The 13,370-nt window shown below is 38.8% G+C and overlaps 1 protein-coding gene across 1 annotated transcript in view; it reads right to left on the bottom strand.

Moving 5' to 3' along the window:
* Window positions 1-1,065: 1,065 nt before the first annotated feature.
* The window catches only part of plk2b (polo-like kinase 2b (Drosophila)), a 19,941-nt gene continuing 7,636 nt past the window's right edge, over window positions 1,066-13,370 (bottom strand). Inside the window, exon 15 of the transcript XR_004656763.1 lies at window positions 1,066-1,106. The gene's annotated coding sequence lies outside the window, so the exon portion shown is untranslated. The remainder of the gene's footprint in view (window positions 1,107-13,370) is intronic.

Below are 13,370 nucleotides of genomic sequence, written 5' to 3'. Positions count from 1 at the left end.
TTAATGACTCATGCACCTCCATGACCCTTCCCTTTTCTTCACCATTTCCTTTCTTCAATCCTTCATAGTCTTTTCAGATTTTAGGGATTTCTTTTTGCACCCAGTCTCTAATGCCTCTCCCTGTCTTTGTCATCTCACACTAGCTACCTGGTTCTTCTTTTCAATTCCCCTCAATTTCTCTGTGTCCGTTCTATCTCTCCCTCTGCCTCCTGTGCACATTAGTATTCTGTTCAGTCCCAGTCGGTCTAAGCAGGAAAGCTGTGGCTGTCTGCTCCTCTAGTTTGAACCACTGGAGTAAGGCACCCCAGCACGGCAGAGCACTTTATTCATCAGTGTGTAATTAATCAAACAGACACACATAGGCAGACAACCTCACACATAAACTCTGCTAAATCTCTACCTATCTCTATATCTCACAGGCCCCCTCCCCACTATATGTAAGTAGTGCTGCTCACTACGAGCTGTCCCTGAGTGCACTCAGCACTGACAGATTTCATTACAGCTGTAATGCAGCTTGTCTGAGTGTCTGCCTTGATCACTCCTACAGGACAACACAGACCCAAGACATCATGACACAGCACAGCACACAACACAGGGATCAACAGCACGGCACTGCACATCACGACAAAGCAAAATAACAAAAGAAAAACACAGCATGACACATCATCTTTACAATCACTCTGGAACGGCTTTAATTACCAAAAATAAATGAATTTGTGTCATGCAAGTACTTATAATTCCACTGTGTATTTCATGTGACATCCACATATACATTAAGCATTACATTTTGGAGGATTGGGCTGCACTCTAACATTGTTTTTTTACTGAACACCTGCTGTATCTTAGTAACCCAGAAGGCATTTGCAAAAAGACAATTCAATTGTTCATTAGAGCAGAAGAGGCTAATTCTCACATCAATGCCAACTCAAGCAACGCAGGATGCTTTAGCTCCTGCTTGGGGAACATAATTTTAGTGTTGCTGCAGGAGCCCAGCATCAGTGGTTTTCACTCTCAAGCAGTCAAGCCAGCTATGGCAAACGGGCAGCTCTGAGAAACGAAAGCAGTATCACACTCTCAAACACACACACACACACACACACACACACCTGTTCTCTGTCCCGTTGTCCTATGAGGCACCAGTTCACAGCCCGGGGCTCCATTTTTCAGATGTCAGAGATGTAAGCACACAAACTGTGTGATCTCAGCTACGTATCACTTTCAGTACAGTCCTCATGCGTAACTTGCAAGTTGCCTGCTGCTCAGTCATTTCAACTTTTGAACATTATAGTCTTTTGAAATTCATAAAAGTTTTAATCCTAAAATGGCAGCCCTAGTTTATTTGGGCAACACCCATGGTTACTGGGAGTAACAACAAGTGTGATTTGATACTACCGAATGCCGAGTTTGCAGTCAAACCATAGAGTCTATGACTGTAAAAATAATGGTTGCTACAGTTACATCACTTATTGGTTTGTGGCTGTTTTGAAGCTTTGAGTTTGACAATTTGGCCATCGCCATCTTGTTTTGTTTTTTAAACCGGCATTTAAATGCTGACCTCAATGTCGCCATTTATCTGTATGTAGGGCAGTACAGAAAATCTGCATACTTTCCTTTAATGTACTAGCTAACACCAACGCTAGCTAGCTTGCTAGCTTGGTTGGCAAGATGCTACAGAATGCTGAACAAGACATTTTAAGGCTACCAAAATGTTCCAATTAACTTTAATGAAGCAAAAACACACAGTGAAAGGGTCAAAGTTTAAGATGTAAACAGACAACACTCAAACACTACTTTACGGCTATTTATTGCCATGGACACACACAAATTGCTAAGCCTCTACCATGATTGACAATTCAGCAAGTAGCCATGTCCAACAGCCGCATCCCCTGCATGAAAAAACATAGTCCTCTCATTCATTTGAACAGAGCCTGTAGTCAGCACAGTGGGTGTGCCAGCGAAGAGCCCTCAGGCAAAACAACTCAGTGCATCTGAAATATGCAACGTGATCTCAAATATCTCAGACTGCAGTTTTATTTTTTAACCTATTTCATATTTTTTATTTTAGGCCATTGTCAGACCCACCACATCACTTATCCCTTTGTTGATCTCTAATACTCAATATAATCAGTACAATTAAACAGGTAAACTGTATAGCTTAGCTTCCTAGAAACGTTCATTTCCCAGCATTGAGCATTTGTCATTGAGTTCAAGTGGTGCTTCTGTATTTGTACGTGCAGCCCAGAAAGTAGAAACACACGTCACCATCAGCATCACACTGGCAACTGTCATGCATTGTGACCCCAACATCTGCTGTTTGAGTTATATTTTTAACCCTTGTGTTGTCTTCCCGTCAAAATTGAACAGCAACACTTTTATTGCCTCTTTTAATGTTTTGTCATTGTATGTCTTTTTTCAACATTTATTTCAATGTTTGTCTCAATTTTCGACATTTAACACTGTGTAACATTAAATGTATTGTTATTTTTTTTTGGAATTCATGGTCAATAAACCTCAGTTATAGGAAATTATAACTAGTGTTTGAGAAAAAAGTTTTAGAATACAATTAAAGGAATGTATGTTGATCAATAATCACAGACTGGAATATGTCAACTTTTACTCAAAACTATTTCAAAACCACCTTTTTTTAAATGCTGTTAAATTGAACAAGACACCCCTAAATTAGTGAAAGCAAAGATTTGTACTCGCCGAAGAGCGCTGTGTTGAATCAATCATGTTATTTTGCGTAATTGCAATTTGGAAGGTAAAAAGAAAATTGATGTAGGAAAATGGGTCAATTTGACCCGAGGACAACATGAGGGCATGTACTCAACTTATTCAGTAGCGCACAAAGCAATCATACTGCCTCTTCAGATGGAGACCTCTATCTCACCCGCATGAAAAGCATCATATTGCCACAAAGCTTTCCAAGTAATTTATTTAATTTAATTGATTTATATTGAGTGGGGGAAATTACAACCAACACTCTGTTAGAAATACACATGCTCAGGACCTATTCATGCACAAATGGAGAGATGTGAGTGGGCTGTCAGTGTCAGGTTTGGTGCCTTGCTACAGAACATCTGGCATCTCTTCAGCAGGAGATCCAGGGATTTTGACCAGCAACCCTACTCCCAACAGACTGAGCTAGTGACAAAATAATTTCGCACTGTGGTCCGGTAAGAGTACAGTTTTTGGACAAATCAGATACCCAAACTTTCCTCTTTATAAAGCCATTTATGTGAGCCACACTTTAGTGCTCATTAGTAAGCAAAATGCAGAATGTACTGTACTGTAGGTTGTTGGAGTGTTTGATTTTCTTTTTGCTTTTTTAAATGTTTTTTTAAAAGCTTGACATTAAACATACTAAAGTTAAGGTTGGTGCCAACCTTAATTTTCATTTCCCTGCCTGCTATAAACAAGTGAGTCCGCCTTGGTATTTTTGGTATGCCATGAAGCACCTGATGACTGGTACAAACAAGCCAAAGGCATTCGGGGCAATAATAAATGCTGCAGAAAACACAATGAAATATGTGTTGATTTGTGTTCTCCTCTTTCATGCTTTCATACCAAATCTGAAGCTATGTCTTAAAATCTTATCTGATTAAAGAGATAAAAAAATAATATTAAAGGAATTGTTACATGTGTTCTGTTTGTGAGATTTATGTTGAACCTGCAATCTGACAGTAAAAAGGTGAACAGAGCACAATGCTAAATGTATGAGCTGCCTGACAAACAGTTTAGGAATTTATTCTTGCTTTTAATCTTGCATGCATGGCAGACATGCCCGAACATTTTCTGTAGCTGAAGCTCAAAAATCAAGTCCAAGCAGGAGAGCCAACTGAGCCAACACAAACACTGAGCTTTACACATGTATCATATCACAACCAACCACATACTTAGAGTTAGACACCTCCTTAGACTAACTTAAACTTGGAGTAAGAAACCTCCTTAATAAAAACAAACAACTTAAACAACCTAGATTGATTATCTGTTTTTAATGCCGTTCATTAATTTTACAACTTGATCACCATTTGTCTTAGTCAACAATACATTCTTACTTACGTACTTACTACCCTGGTAATGGTGTATATAGATATTTTACTAGAGTCAATTTATAATTAGCATATATATATAATATAACATTTCTGAATAATCTGCACATAGTATTCCTCACACAAAAACAATAAATACAACATGTATTTCAGTACTGAGATGTCATGACACTTTCCTGTATTGTAACATGTGGTAGGCCTATATAAGTGTTTCTGAGAAATAACTGTTTGATTTGCACCTGTGAGGTTTGCTTTCAGCTGTAAGAACAACTTGCTCTAATTACATTTTCTTTCAAGTAAACATTGCTAGATGTCAGTGTTTTGCATGTGAGGGAGACAGAATTTTACTGAGATCAAGGTAATCTGTTTAAACTAGCAGTGTTTACCTTATTGATCAGGTAATGTATGAAGAATAATGGTAGGGTTTGAGCATGTGCAGAAGTTAGTAATTGAGGATTGCTTTGACATTTTTACATTGACTTAAAATAGTTAAGTAGCAGTAACAAGTTCTTTTAGTACTGTGTCATGTTCCTTCTCCATTGCTTCCCTGTCATATTTAATGGGAAAATTGCAGTTTTGTAGCATAGAAACAATCAGATAAACGATTGTATGTACATAGTTGCAGTATGTTCATGTATAGTTCAACATGCAAAATCCTTCCACACTAAAATAATGTCCAATCTCCAGAAAAAAAAAGAAAAGAAAAGTCACTGCTATGTTTTTGTTATCCTGCAAAAAGGCTCAAGTGCACCTGTTGAGGAAAGCAAAGACAATGGAGTAAAACAAGCTCATCTATCAACTCTTCTGAGCCCTTCCCCTCTCCCTTGCACTGCTGTCCTACTTCCTGTTGTGCAGGAAGCGTGGCTAAATCCACTCCACCCACTGCTCCAAAAGTAAACACTGTGTGTAATGGAGAGATAGAGAGCAAGGGGGAGTAGCCAGGTTGTTAGCCAGGACTGATTTTAACCAAGAGTGGCTCATTAAAAAGATGAAATAAAGTAATTGTTAATTTATTGAGGAAATTGAAATAGAAAAAAATGAACAGTTTTGCTGAACATAACACGCAAAGCAAGGTCTCAGCAGCTGCACACTTCCATTGTAAGAGTGGCTAATTAACTCAGGAAACTGTCTGGCAGGAAAACACTATTGGGTACATTTAGGATGAAGGAAGCCTCGTGCTTAGACAGCCAACGTTTTCCTACTGGAAGGAAAGGTGTGATTGCTTACTTACTGATCTGCGGGTGCAGACCGTTTTGTGTACCACCAACAATCTACAGTTACAGATATTAGTGTAAGAAGAGCGAGAGGGGATCACTTTACATTATTCATTCATTGTAAAGGAAAGTTGTCAATTAAAACTTCCCTATGGCTAATACATGTTGTAATTAATGCATTAAACATTAGAAAAATCAGGGAGGATCCCTTTCCTATTTTCTGAAGAGCATGATGTGGGCAGAGTCATCGCAAAGTTTCCTTTTTGCGATAACCATTAGGTCTGCAATGATGTTAGGCAAGATGTCTGTTGTTGGAAAATATCTTGGTAATACTTTATTTTTATTTCTATCCTGATGTTGGCTGGAATATCTGACTATAACATCTCATGATTGGCCTTTGTAAGTCACCGATTATTTTTGTTTTGGCTTGGTTAGTGCCAAAGATATGCTTCATTTACATCACCACCTGTCAACCCATAGGTTTTTTTCATTATTATTTGATTTATCAACCACAATAAAGCAATTACTTTCGCCTCAATGTTAAGTGGTATTTTGTGCTCGAGTTTAGGATAATGATGCAGAAGATCTGCTTATCAGTCAGCTCTCATCCAATTCCTGCGCAGTCAGAATGATTCAGCATAAACATAAGAAAAATCTATTGAAGTTGTCAAGAGTTTAATATTGGTCCCACAGCTGAATAATGAGCTGTCATTTCTGCTGGTGTCTTTCAGAGCCTTGCAAAAGCTGATCAGAGCTGCACTTTTAGTGAACTTCTGTCTCTGCAGGAAACAAAGGAATCTTCTTAACAACCTTAGTTAGTATTCACAGTAGTCCCACTACAGTGTCCCACTACAACGAAAACATGGTTGGAAAAGGGCTCTCCTGCTATTTGGTTGTAGTTACATAGCAGCACTAGGCATTTCAATGTGCCATTTGTACGGGAAACTGCAGTGTATTTCTAAGAAATCACAAAACTATGACTACTTTTTATTGGTAATTTTGTACTTTACAAATGTCACATGAAATAATTTTATTGAAGGTGCTCTAAGCGATGTTGGGTGACGTTACGTCTTGTGACGTTCAAAGTATTTTCAAACAAAACAAGACTAGCTTGCCCCTCCCTCCCCTAATCCCGTCCCCTACCTTCTGTGCTTCCATGCATTGACCCCCTCCCTCACCCCCACCCCCAGCCCCAAATCCTTCTTGTCGGTTATTGGCTGGAACGCTGGAACACGGTTTGTGTATGCTTTATGGTGCAAGTGGGCACAGTTTTTTTTTGTTGCTGTTTGTAGACCCTGGGCTGTCTACAGAGACTGTGTTTTTTACAGTGTGTTTTGTACAAGCATGAACACGCACCTTTAACTTCTGGCAAGAACTTCATGTTTCTTCTGTCCTTTGAGAAACATAATAATGAACAGAGTGATGCACATGCACACACACCCCTATGTTCACATGCATTGCACTAATTGGCGCTGACAGTTGATCGCTAATAGACTGAAACCACAGGTCCTGCTGTGAGGCTCCTGCATCACCTCATCGTCATTCCAGTGCCCTACCAAGATACATTTACCCCCCTCCTCCACCAATCAGTCACACTTCTTTTGCTGATTACATTGAACGTATCATTGATGTTCTACTTCCGTGATTGTTCCTGTGCCGCAGGAAATACTGCCAGATGCATGTATGTCCCTTTCTTTCTGCTTACTTTGTGTTGGAATTTTAAACTCCAGCAGATTTATGAGGACTATGGTTACCTGTTCTTCAGATCTCTTCAGAGTAAATCCAGACAGGGTAAATACAGACACGATTGTGATTGGTTTAAAGAAATGCAAATAGCCTAATCCCAGAATGCAACACAAGAAAGATGATAAATAAAAGGTCACTACAGCGAATGCAACAAGCAATATTAAGCTATAAGCTTTTAAGCTATTAAGTTAGCACTTAGCATTAGGGGAGTCATGATTTCGATTTTAATCTGAAAATCAAGCAAAATGAGCTTTTGTTTTTGGATAATTTAAATCAAATGCAGGATCATCGATTCCACAGTATTTGTTTCTGTCTCCACCAATGCCCCCCACATCTTGCTTACTGACCGGCAGCATGAAGCTAGAGACACAGGGAACCGTTAGCTTACTTTCTAACATTACCGATCACAGATAACATTGAGAATCCGCTACTTTCATTACTCCTTTATTCTTGGTATTTTTCTTGAATTTCAATGACAGTGATTAAAATAAATTACATTAATTATGGTGCTTTTCCCAGCACCTCCTAGATGGCCAAAAAATACTTTCACAAAGTTTGGACAGGCCTCAACATTTGTGCGTGTGTCTCTGTGTGGATTTCTTTGTCTCATTGTGTGTGTTCCCATTGGAGATCTCTGGATGTTGAAAAAAATGCATTGGGCTGATAGATATCTAACGCTCCATGTCTCAAGGAAGATAATGCCTTCCTCATGACTTCTTCAGACACGCATGAGTCTCCACATGGTATCATTATCTGATGATTTTGGACAATGGATCCTTATATTAAAAACATAAGAAGCAAAGAATAACATATTTCTCTGTTTAGAGATTCCAGAGCACAGAGATTGCCCAACTACATTAAGTATCTTCCTCATTCTTGACATGGAAGGTCTGAGTGTAGGACTCTTCCAGAGGCTTGTCTGGGCTTTATGCTTGCTTGTTGACATGATTTATGCAGAAGGTATTTGTGCTTTTGAAGAGTAGTCAACTAGAATGTTTCTACCTACTCTTATTGTTCATGCAAAGTGCTGAAGAACGTATCCCACAACATTCATAGGCTGATAATGAATATAAATCCATATTATTTTCTAGGCAAGGCAAGGCAAGGCAGCTTTATTTGTATAGCACATTTCAGCAACAGGGCAATTCAAAGTGCTTTACACAAAATCAGTTAAAAAAATAAAAACAGTTAAAAAATAAAAACAGATAAAACACGTGAATTAAAAATAGAAACATTAAGACACATAAAACACAAGAGTAAAAGTTACAGTGCAGCATAAGAAATAAAAGAACATAATTTAAAGAAAGGCAACATCAAAAAGAAAGGTCTTCAGCCTTGGTTTAAAAGAACTGAGAGTAGCAGCGGCTCTGCAGGTTTCTGGGAGTTTATTCCAGATATGAGGAGCATAGAAACTGAAAGCTGCTTCACCCTGTTTAGTTCTGACTCTGGGGACAGAAAGTAGACCTGTCCCAGATGACCTGAGAGGTCTGGGTGGTTTGTAGTGTAGTAGCAGATCAGAAATGTATTTTGGCCCTAAACCATTGAGTGATTTATAAACTAGCAAACAGTGTGAATAACTGCCCCAAGAGAGAATGTTGGTGCTGTATGAGAAGGCTATGTGCCACTGTTGTTTTTATTAAAAATACATTTGCACAAAGCGAGCCGATCCATTTTTTCATGTCGATAAGAGCATTCAAATTAGACAAAAATAATACAATAAAAATAACTCAATAGACGTTTAGAATTGATAAAAATGTGTGATTAATTGCAAGTTAACTGTGACTTTAATGTGATTAATGGCGATAAAATATTTAAATCGTTTGACAGCACTTGTGTATAATGAAAGATGACGGAGGGGAGTTATCCCTCCAAACCTATCTATCAGTTCTCCAGAAACTCAGCCATTCCTGTTTTGATTCACAGTAGTTGTTATACCTGTATACTTAGTGGTGGAGGAAGTATTCAGATTCTTTCTTTAGGTGAAAAGTAAAAATAACACACTATAAATGGAACCCTTTACAGGTAACAGTTATGCTTTAAAAATTGTTCTGCAGTTCAATTTTAAGTTTAGTACAGACAGATTATCAGCAAAATTAAGTGTTAAGAACAAATATATACTGTAAAATTGCATCATCACAGCATTTGAGTAAATATACTTTGTTGCTTTTCACATCTTCTTGTAGGTAAGTAAGAGAGGTCAGCAGACCATTGCAGGAAATTAACACTCACAGCAAGAGTTTAGAATCTTTGTTCCTATGAGCATCATGTCTTTGAACCTGGATTCCACAGTGACAAGTCTGTTGTTTAAATCCACTGACTCACTGTGCTGCAGTGAAACTGTAAAAATCCTTGTCAATGCACGTGGAATTTTAACTACATTAAAAGGTGTTAGTCAAGCCTCTATACGGGTTGGCAGATGGGCTTTTAGTTGACACAGACAAAACTTACAATTACCAACAGTCATCACATCACTCTAAAGTGAGGGTGAGTAAGTGGTTTGTCTGTGTTGGTGCACTTAGACTGGGTAGTCACACAGGTGAACTCAGCAGAGCCTCGTCGCAGTACATGATAACACCTGTTCCTCGGCACGGACAGTGAACTCATCTGGAAGGCAGACAACAAGTCCTTACATGGATGTAAAAACAGACCCTGAAACCAAAACCAAAACAAATTGTTGTTTACATTTCAGAACTAGAACTTTTATTGTTTGGGGAAAATTGTGTGTAAAGTTTCTTTGTTTTTACAAAGTCAAAAATGTTCACTACTCAAAAGTTTACAGTTTTAAAGTTTACATCAGCCTTTTCCCTTTGATCCCCTTTGATTTATCTTGGAACCCTTGAGACAAAGTCTTACACCATGACATCAGACATGCCGTAAGCTGCATGACTTCATCTGTATAACACCAGCAATGCAACCTATATGTTGTTGGGTTAAATACAAAAATTTAATTTGTCAACACACTCAATAAATTTCAATTCAATTTCAATTTCAATTTTATAGTATCAATTCATAACAAGAGTTATCTCGAGACACTTTACAGATAGAGTAGGTCTAGACCACACTCCAGAATTTACAAGGACCCAACAGTTCTAGTAGTTTCCTCCAGAGCAAGCAAGAATGCGACAGTGGTGAGGAAAAACTTCCTTTTAGGCAGAAACCTCGGACGAACCCAGGCTCTTGGTAGGCGGTGTCTGATGGGCCGGTTGGGGTTCTGACGGGCCGGTTGGGGTATAAACATCTGCTGTGTTCCTTCTAATTGTCCCACAGGCCAAATTTAACTTGATGGTGTGATATGTAGGGCTGCCTATTATATATCTACCTACTATTAGAATTAATAGTGAGTATATCTCAGTCAGTCCCTCCAGAAATTCCCAATGTCGCAATTTTGACCAATCACCGCAACTTTACCACGATTTTTATCAAAAACCAGAGTTTCCCGCAACTTCAACCAATCACAGTCGCACGTGCCAGACTTTGCTTCTGTATATGAAGCTGAGAACCACCGACCAAGCGGGAGTGAGAACAGGTTGCTGTAACACAAATATGACGCCAAATTAATTTCCTTGTTTCTGATATGAAGACAAGATGTGTGTGACTCGAAAAGAAAGACTGTGCATAACATTTCAAACCGTCCTTTCAACCTGTAAACAGTTTAACATCAATGTACACTGTAACGATTTTTTAATCCAAATTAGCTGAAAGCAGCTGCTGTTTCAATCCTGTCAGCTATCTGCAGCGAGCGCACACACACAAACAATATAAAGCTCAACAAGCCATTGACAGACATGTTCAAATTTGATTGAATATTAGTCCTAAATCCACCAGCCAATTTCATATCATACCAAAATTTGTAGCGTGCTGAGCTTTTTTGTAAGGAGACTACGAAAACTCAGCCCAGAGTAGTTTTATTCTCCCCAAAAAATACTACTATATTTTTGTCTTTTGTACAAAATACAAAAGTACAAGAAACGTTGCAACTATTTTTGCAATTTTTCACAAAAGCTCCCACAAAACCAGGCATTTTGGGCAGCAACAATCTAAAACAAAGGCCGCAAAATCCATGAGTGACTGACGTATTGTTACACAGGATCTTTTAGAGTGCGTAGTCCACCTCTTTCAATCCATCTCTACACTCATCTGGCTAACTGTTCCCATCTGGTCAGCCAGGCAAAACAGAGGATATCCAGGAGGATGTGTTCCTGTTCACTTCCCCTGAAAGGAATACAAACAATGACAACAGCTATAGTCCTGCCAAATGGTTAAAAGTAAATGGCATGTCAGTTCGTCCACAGTTAGTGTCACATTTGCCAGTTGAATGTTCATATTCAGCTGGAGAGTTGCCAGTTCCCCTCCTGGGCACTGCCAAGGTGCTCCTGAGCTAGGCACCAAAGCCCCAACTGCTCGGGGTGCCTTTCCATAGGCAGCCCCCCCACTCTGATATCACTCCATTAGTGCATGTATAGGTACTGAGCATGTGTGTGTAGTTCAGGCCTGTGTGTAATGTGTGTAATACCAACAGAGTGTAAATGGGTAATGTAATTTCATACATCATACATTTGCCAGTACACCGTAAAAACTAGTTTTGCAGTTTTATAAAATATCTCAAATAATCTCAAAATAAGCTTAACCAAGGAAGTGGACACGCAATACAGGATGACTCACAGAGAGCGGCCAAATGAATTGCAGCTGGGTGTTTTCATGCAAGCAAGGATGAGAACACCAGTTGTCATGGAAACAGTAGTGTGTCTCCCACTCAGCTCAATGGCAGAGCAAGTGGAGACTGCTGATCTATTATCAGAGATGATGTAATGATTGGCTCTCTGATGCGGCTGTCAGACGAATCCCCGGAAACACTGCCCTACCATGCTAACCTCATGCCACAGTCTCTAGTTTCCTCTTTGTCCAAGAATTCTACCTTTTTTTCTGGAGCAGGCAGAACGTTTTTATGAATGAGAGCGCCTCACAAAGAGGGCAGCAATATGTTGAACAGACAGATATGATTGCAGTGAAACTACTCTCAATGAAAGAACATTTCATTCAGCCAGTTTCAGTTGTGTAATGTGAGGTGCTGATTTTCCTTTTAGTGAAAACATTCAGCAGACACCCGGCATGTAACATCATGTCAATAAATAGTAGTTCATGTTTTCTATATGGTCAGCTTGTTACGTCACAGAGAAGGCAATTGTGCTGTTGAATGCCACATTGCCAACTTTCAGTTGAACATAAATTGCTCTTCATTAAAAATAATCTAAAACAATAATAATAATATAAAATCACAATGCAACATCCCTTTTCTCTCTTTAACATTAGATTTGAAAATGTCCTGTGTGTCCTGAAATGCCAGCACACTGAAGCATCATCAAAGTTCAAAAGTTAACCTTGTGGAGATTAATTTCCCACCAGCTGACTTTATGAATCCGATCCTCCTCCGTTCGGCACTACAATCCATTAGTCCACCCATGCATTTTTGCTGTGCATGCTGGGAGAACGGCAATTTAGATAACATTTCCTTTGGCATTTACTAGACCAGCTTGAAATAGCTGGCGCGGAATAGGGTTAAAAATATACAGTTTGCGGTTTTATTGGCATTAAAGTGTGTTAGGGTTGGTAATGACATTGGAATCAAGCAATAACCATGTATCAACAAATTTGCATCTATTGCTATTGCTGCTATTAATGACTTTGACCTATATTTATATAAATATACACTACATGATTTAGATATTGCATTATTGTAACAATAAAACATAGTTATATCTACCAAATATGATGGAATGTAAAGCTCCAGCTCCAATAACTTTCAACCGTGAACTTCTTTGGTGTGTGTGTGTTTGTGTGTGTGTAGGATTTGCTTTGTCCTTCTATGAGTCACAGGGTTGAAACACTGCTTTGAAGCCTCTGGAGTTTCCTCCTTCCGCTAGGCAAGACGGTATTTAAACACTTGCCAAACTTCACAGATCTTTGTGAAATGCCTTGCTTTGCACAGTAACACCAATACTGCTCAGGTTTAATAGCCTCTGAACTACATGAGCATAATGGTTGGTGTGATGGAATGATGGGGGGAGGACCACGTGTTTTTCTCTGCTGATGACTCAAGCATGTATATCAAGATGATTCATAGATAGATAGATAGATAGATAGATAGATAGATAGATAGATAGATAGATTCAAAATTCAGTAAGTTGTGCACAATAAATGTTTTTTAAAGGGCCCATATGAGGAAAAAAACACTTTTCCAGGGATTTAGGATGTTATTTTGTGTCTCTTCCACACACATACAAACTTGGAAAAAAAACATCCATGCTGTTTTGAGTGAGATACGGTTTCTAAATGTCTAAAATGTCGCACTGTTGCTTGC

Source organism: Etheostoma cragini, chromosome 5 (genome assembly GCF_013103735.1).
Source record: "Etheostoma cragini isolate CJK2018 chromosome 5, CSU_Ecrag_1.0, whole genome shotgun sequence".
NCBI lineage: Eukaryota > Metazoa > Chordata > Actinopteri > Perciformes > Percidae > Etheostoma > Etheostoma cragini.
The sequence above is the reverse complement of the archived record's forward strand: the minus strand, read 5'-3'. Positions and strand labels throughout refer to the sequence as shown.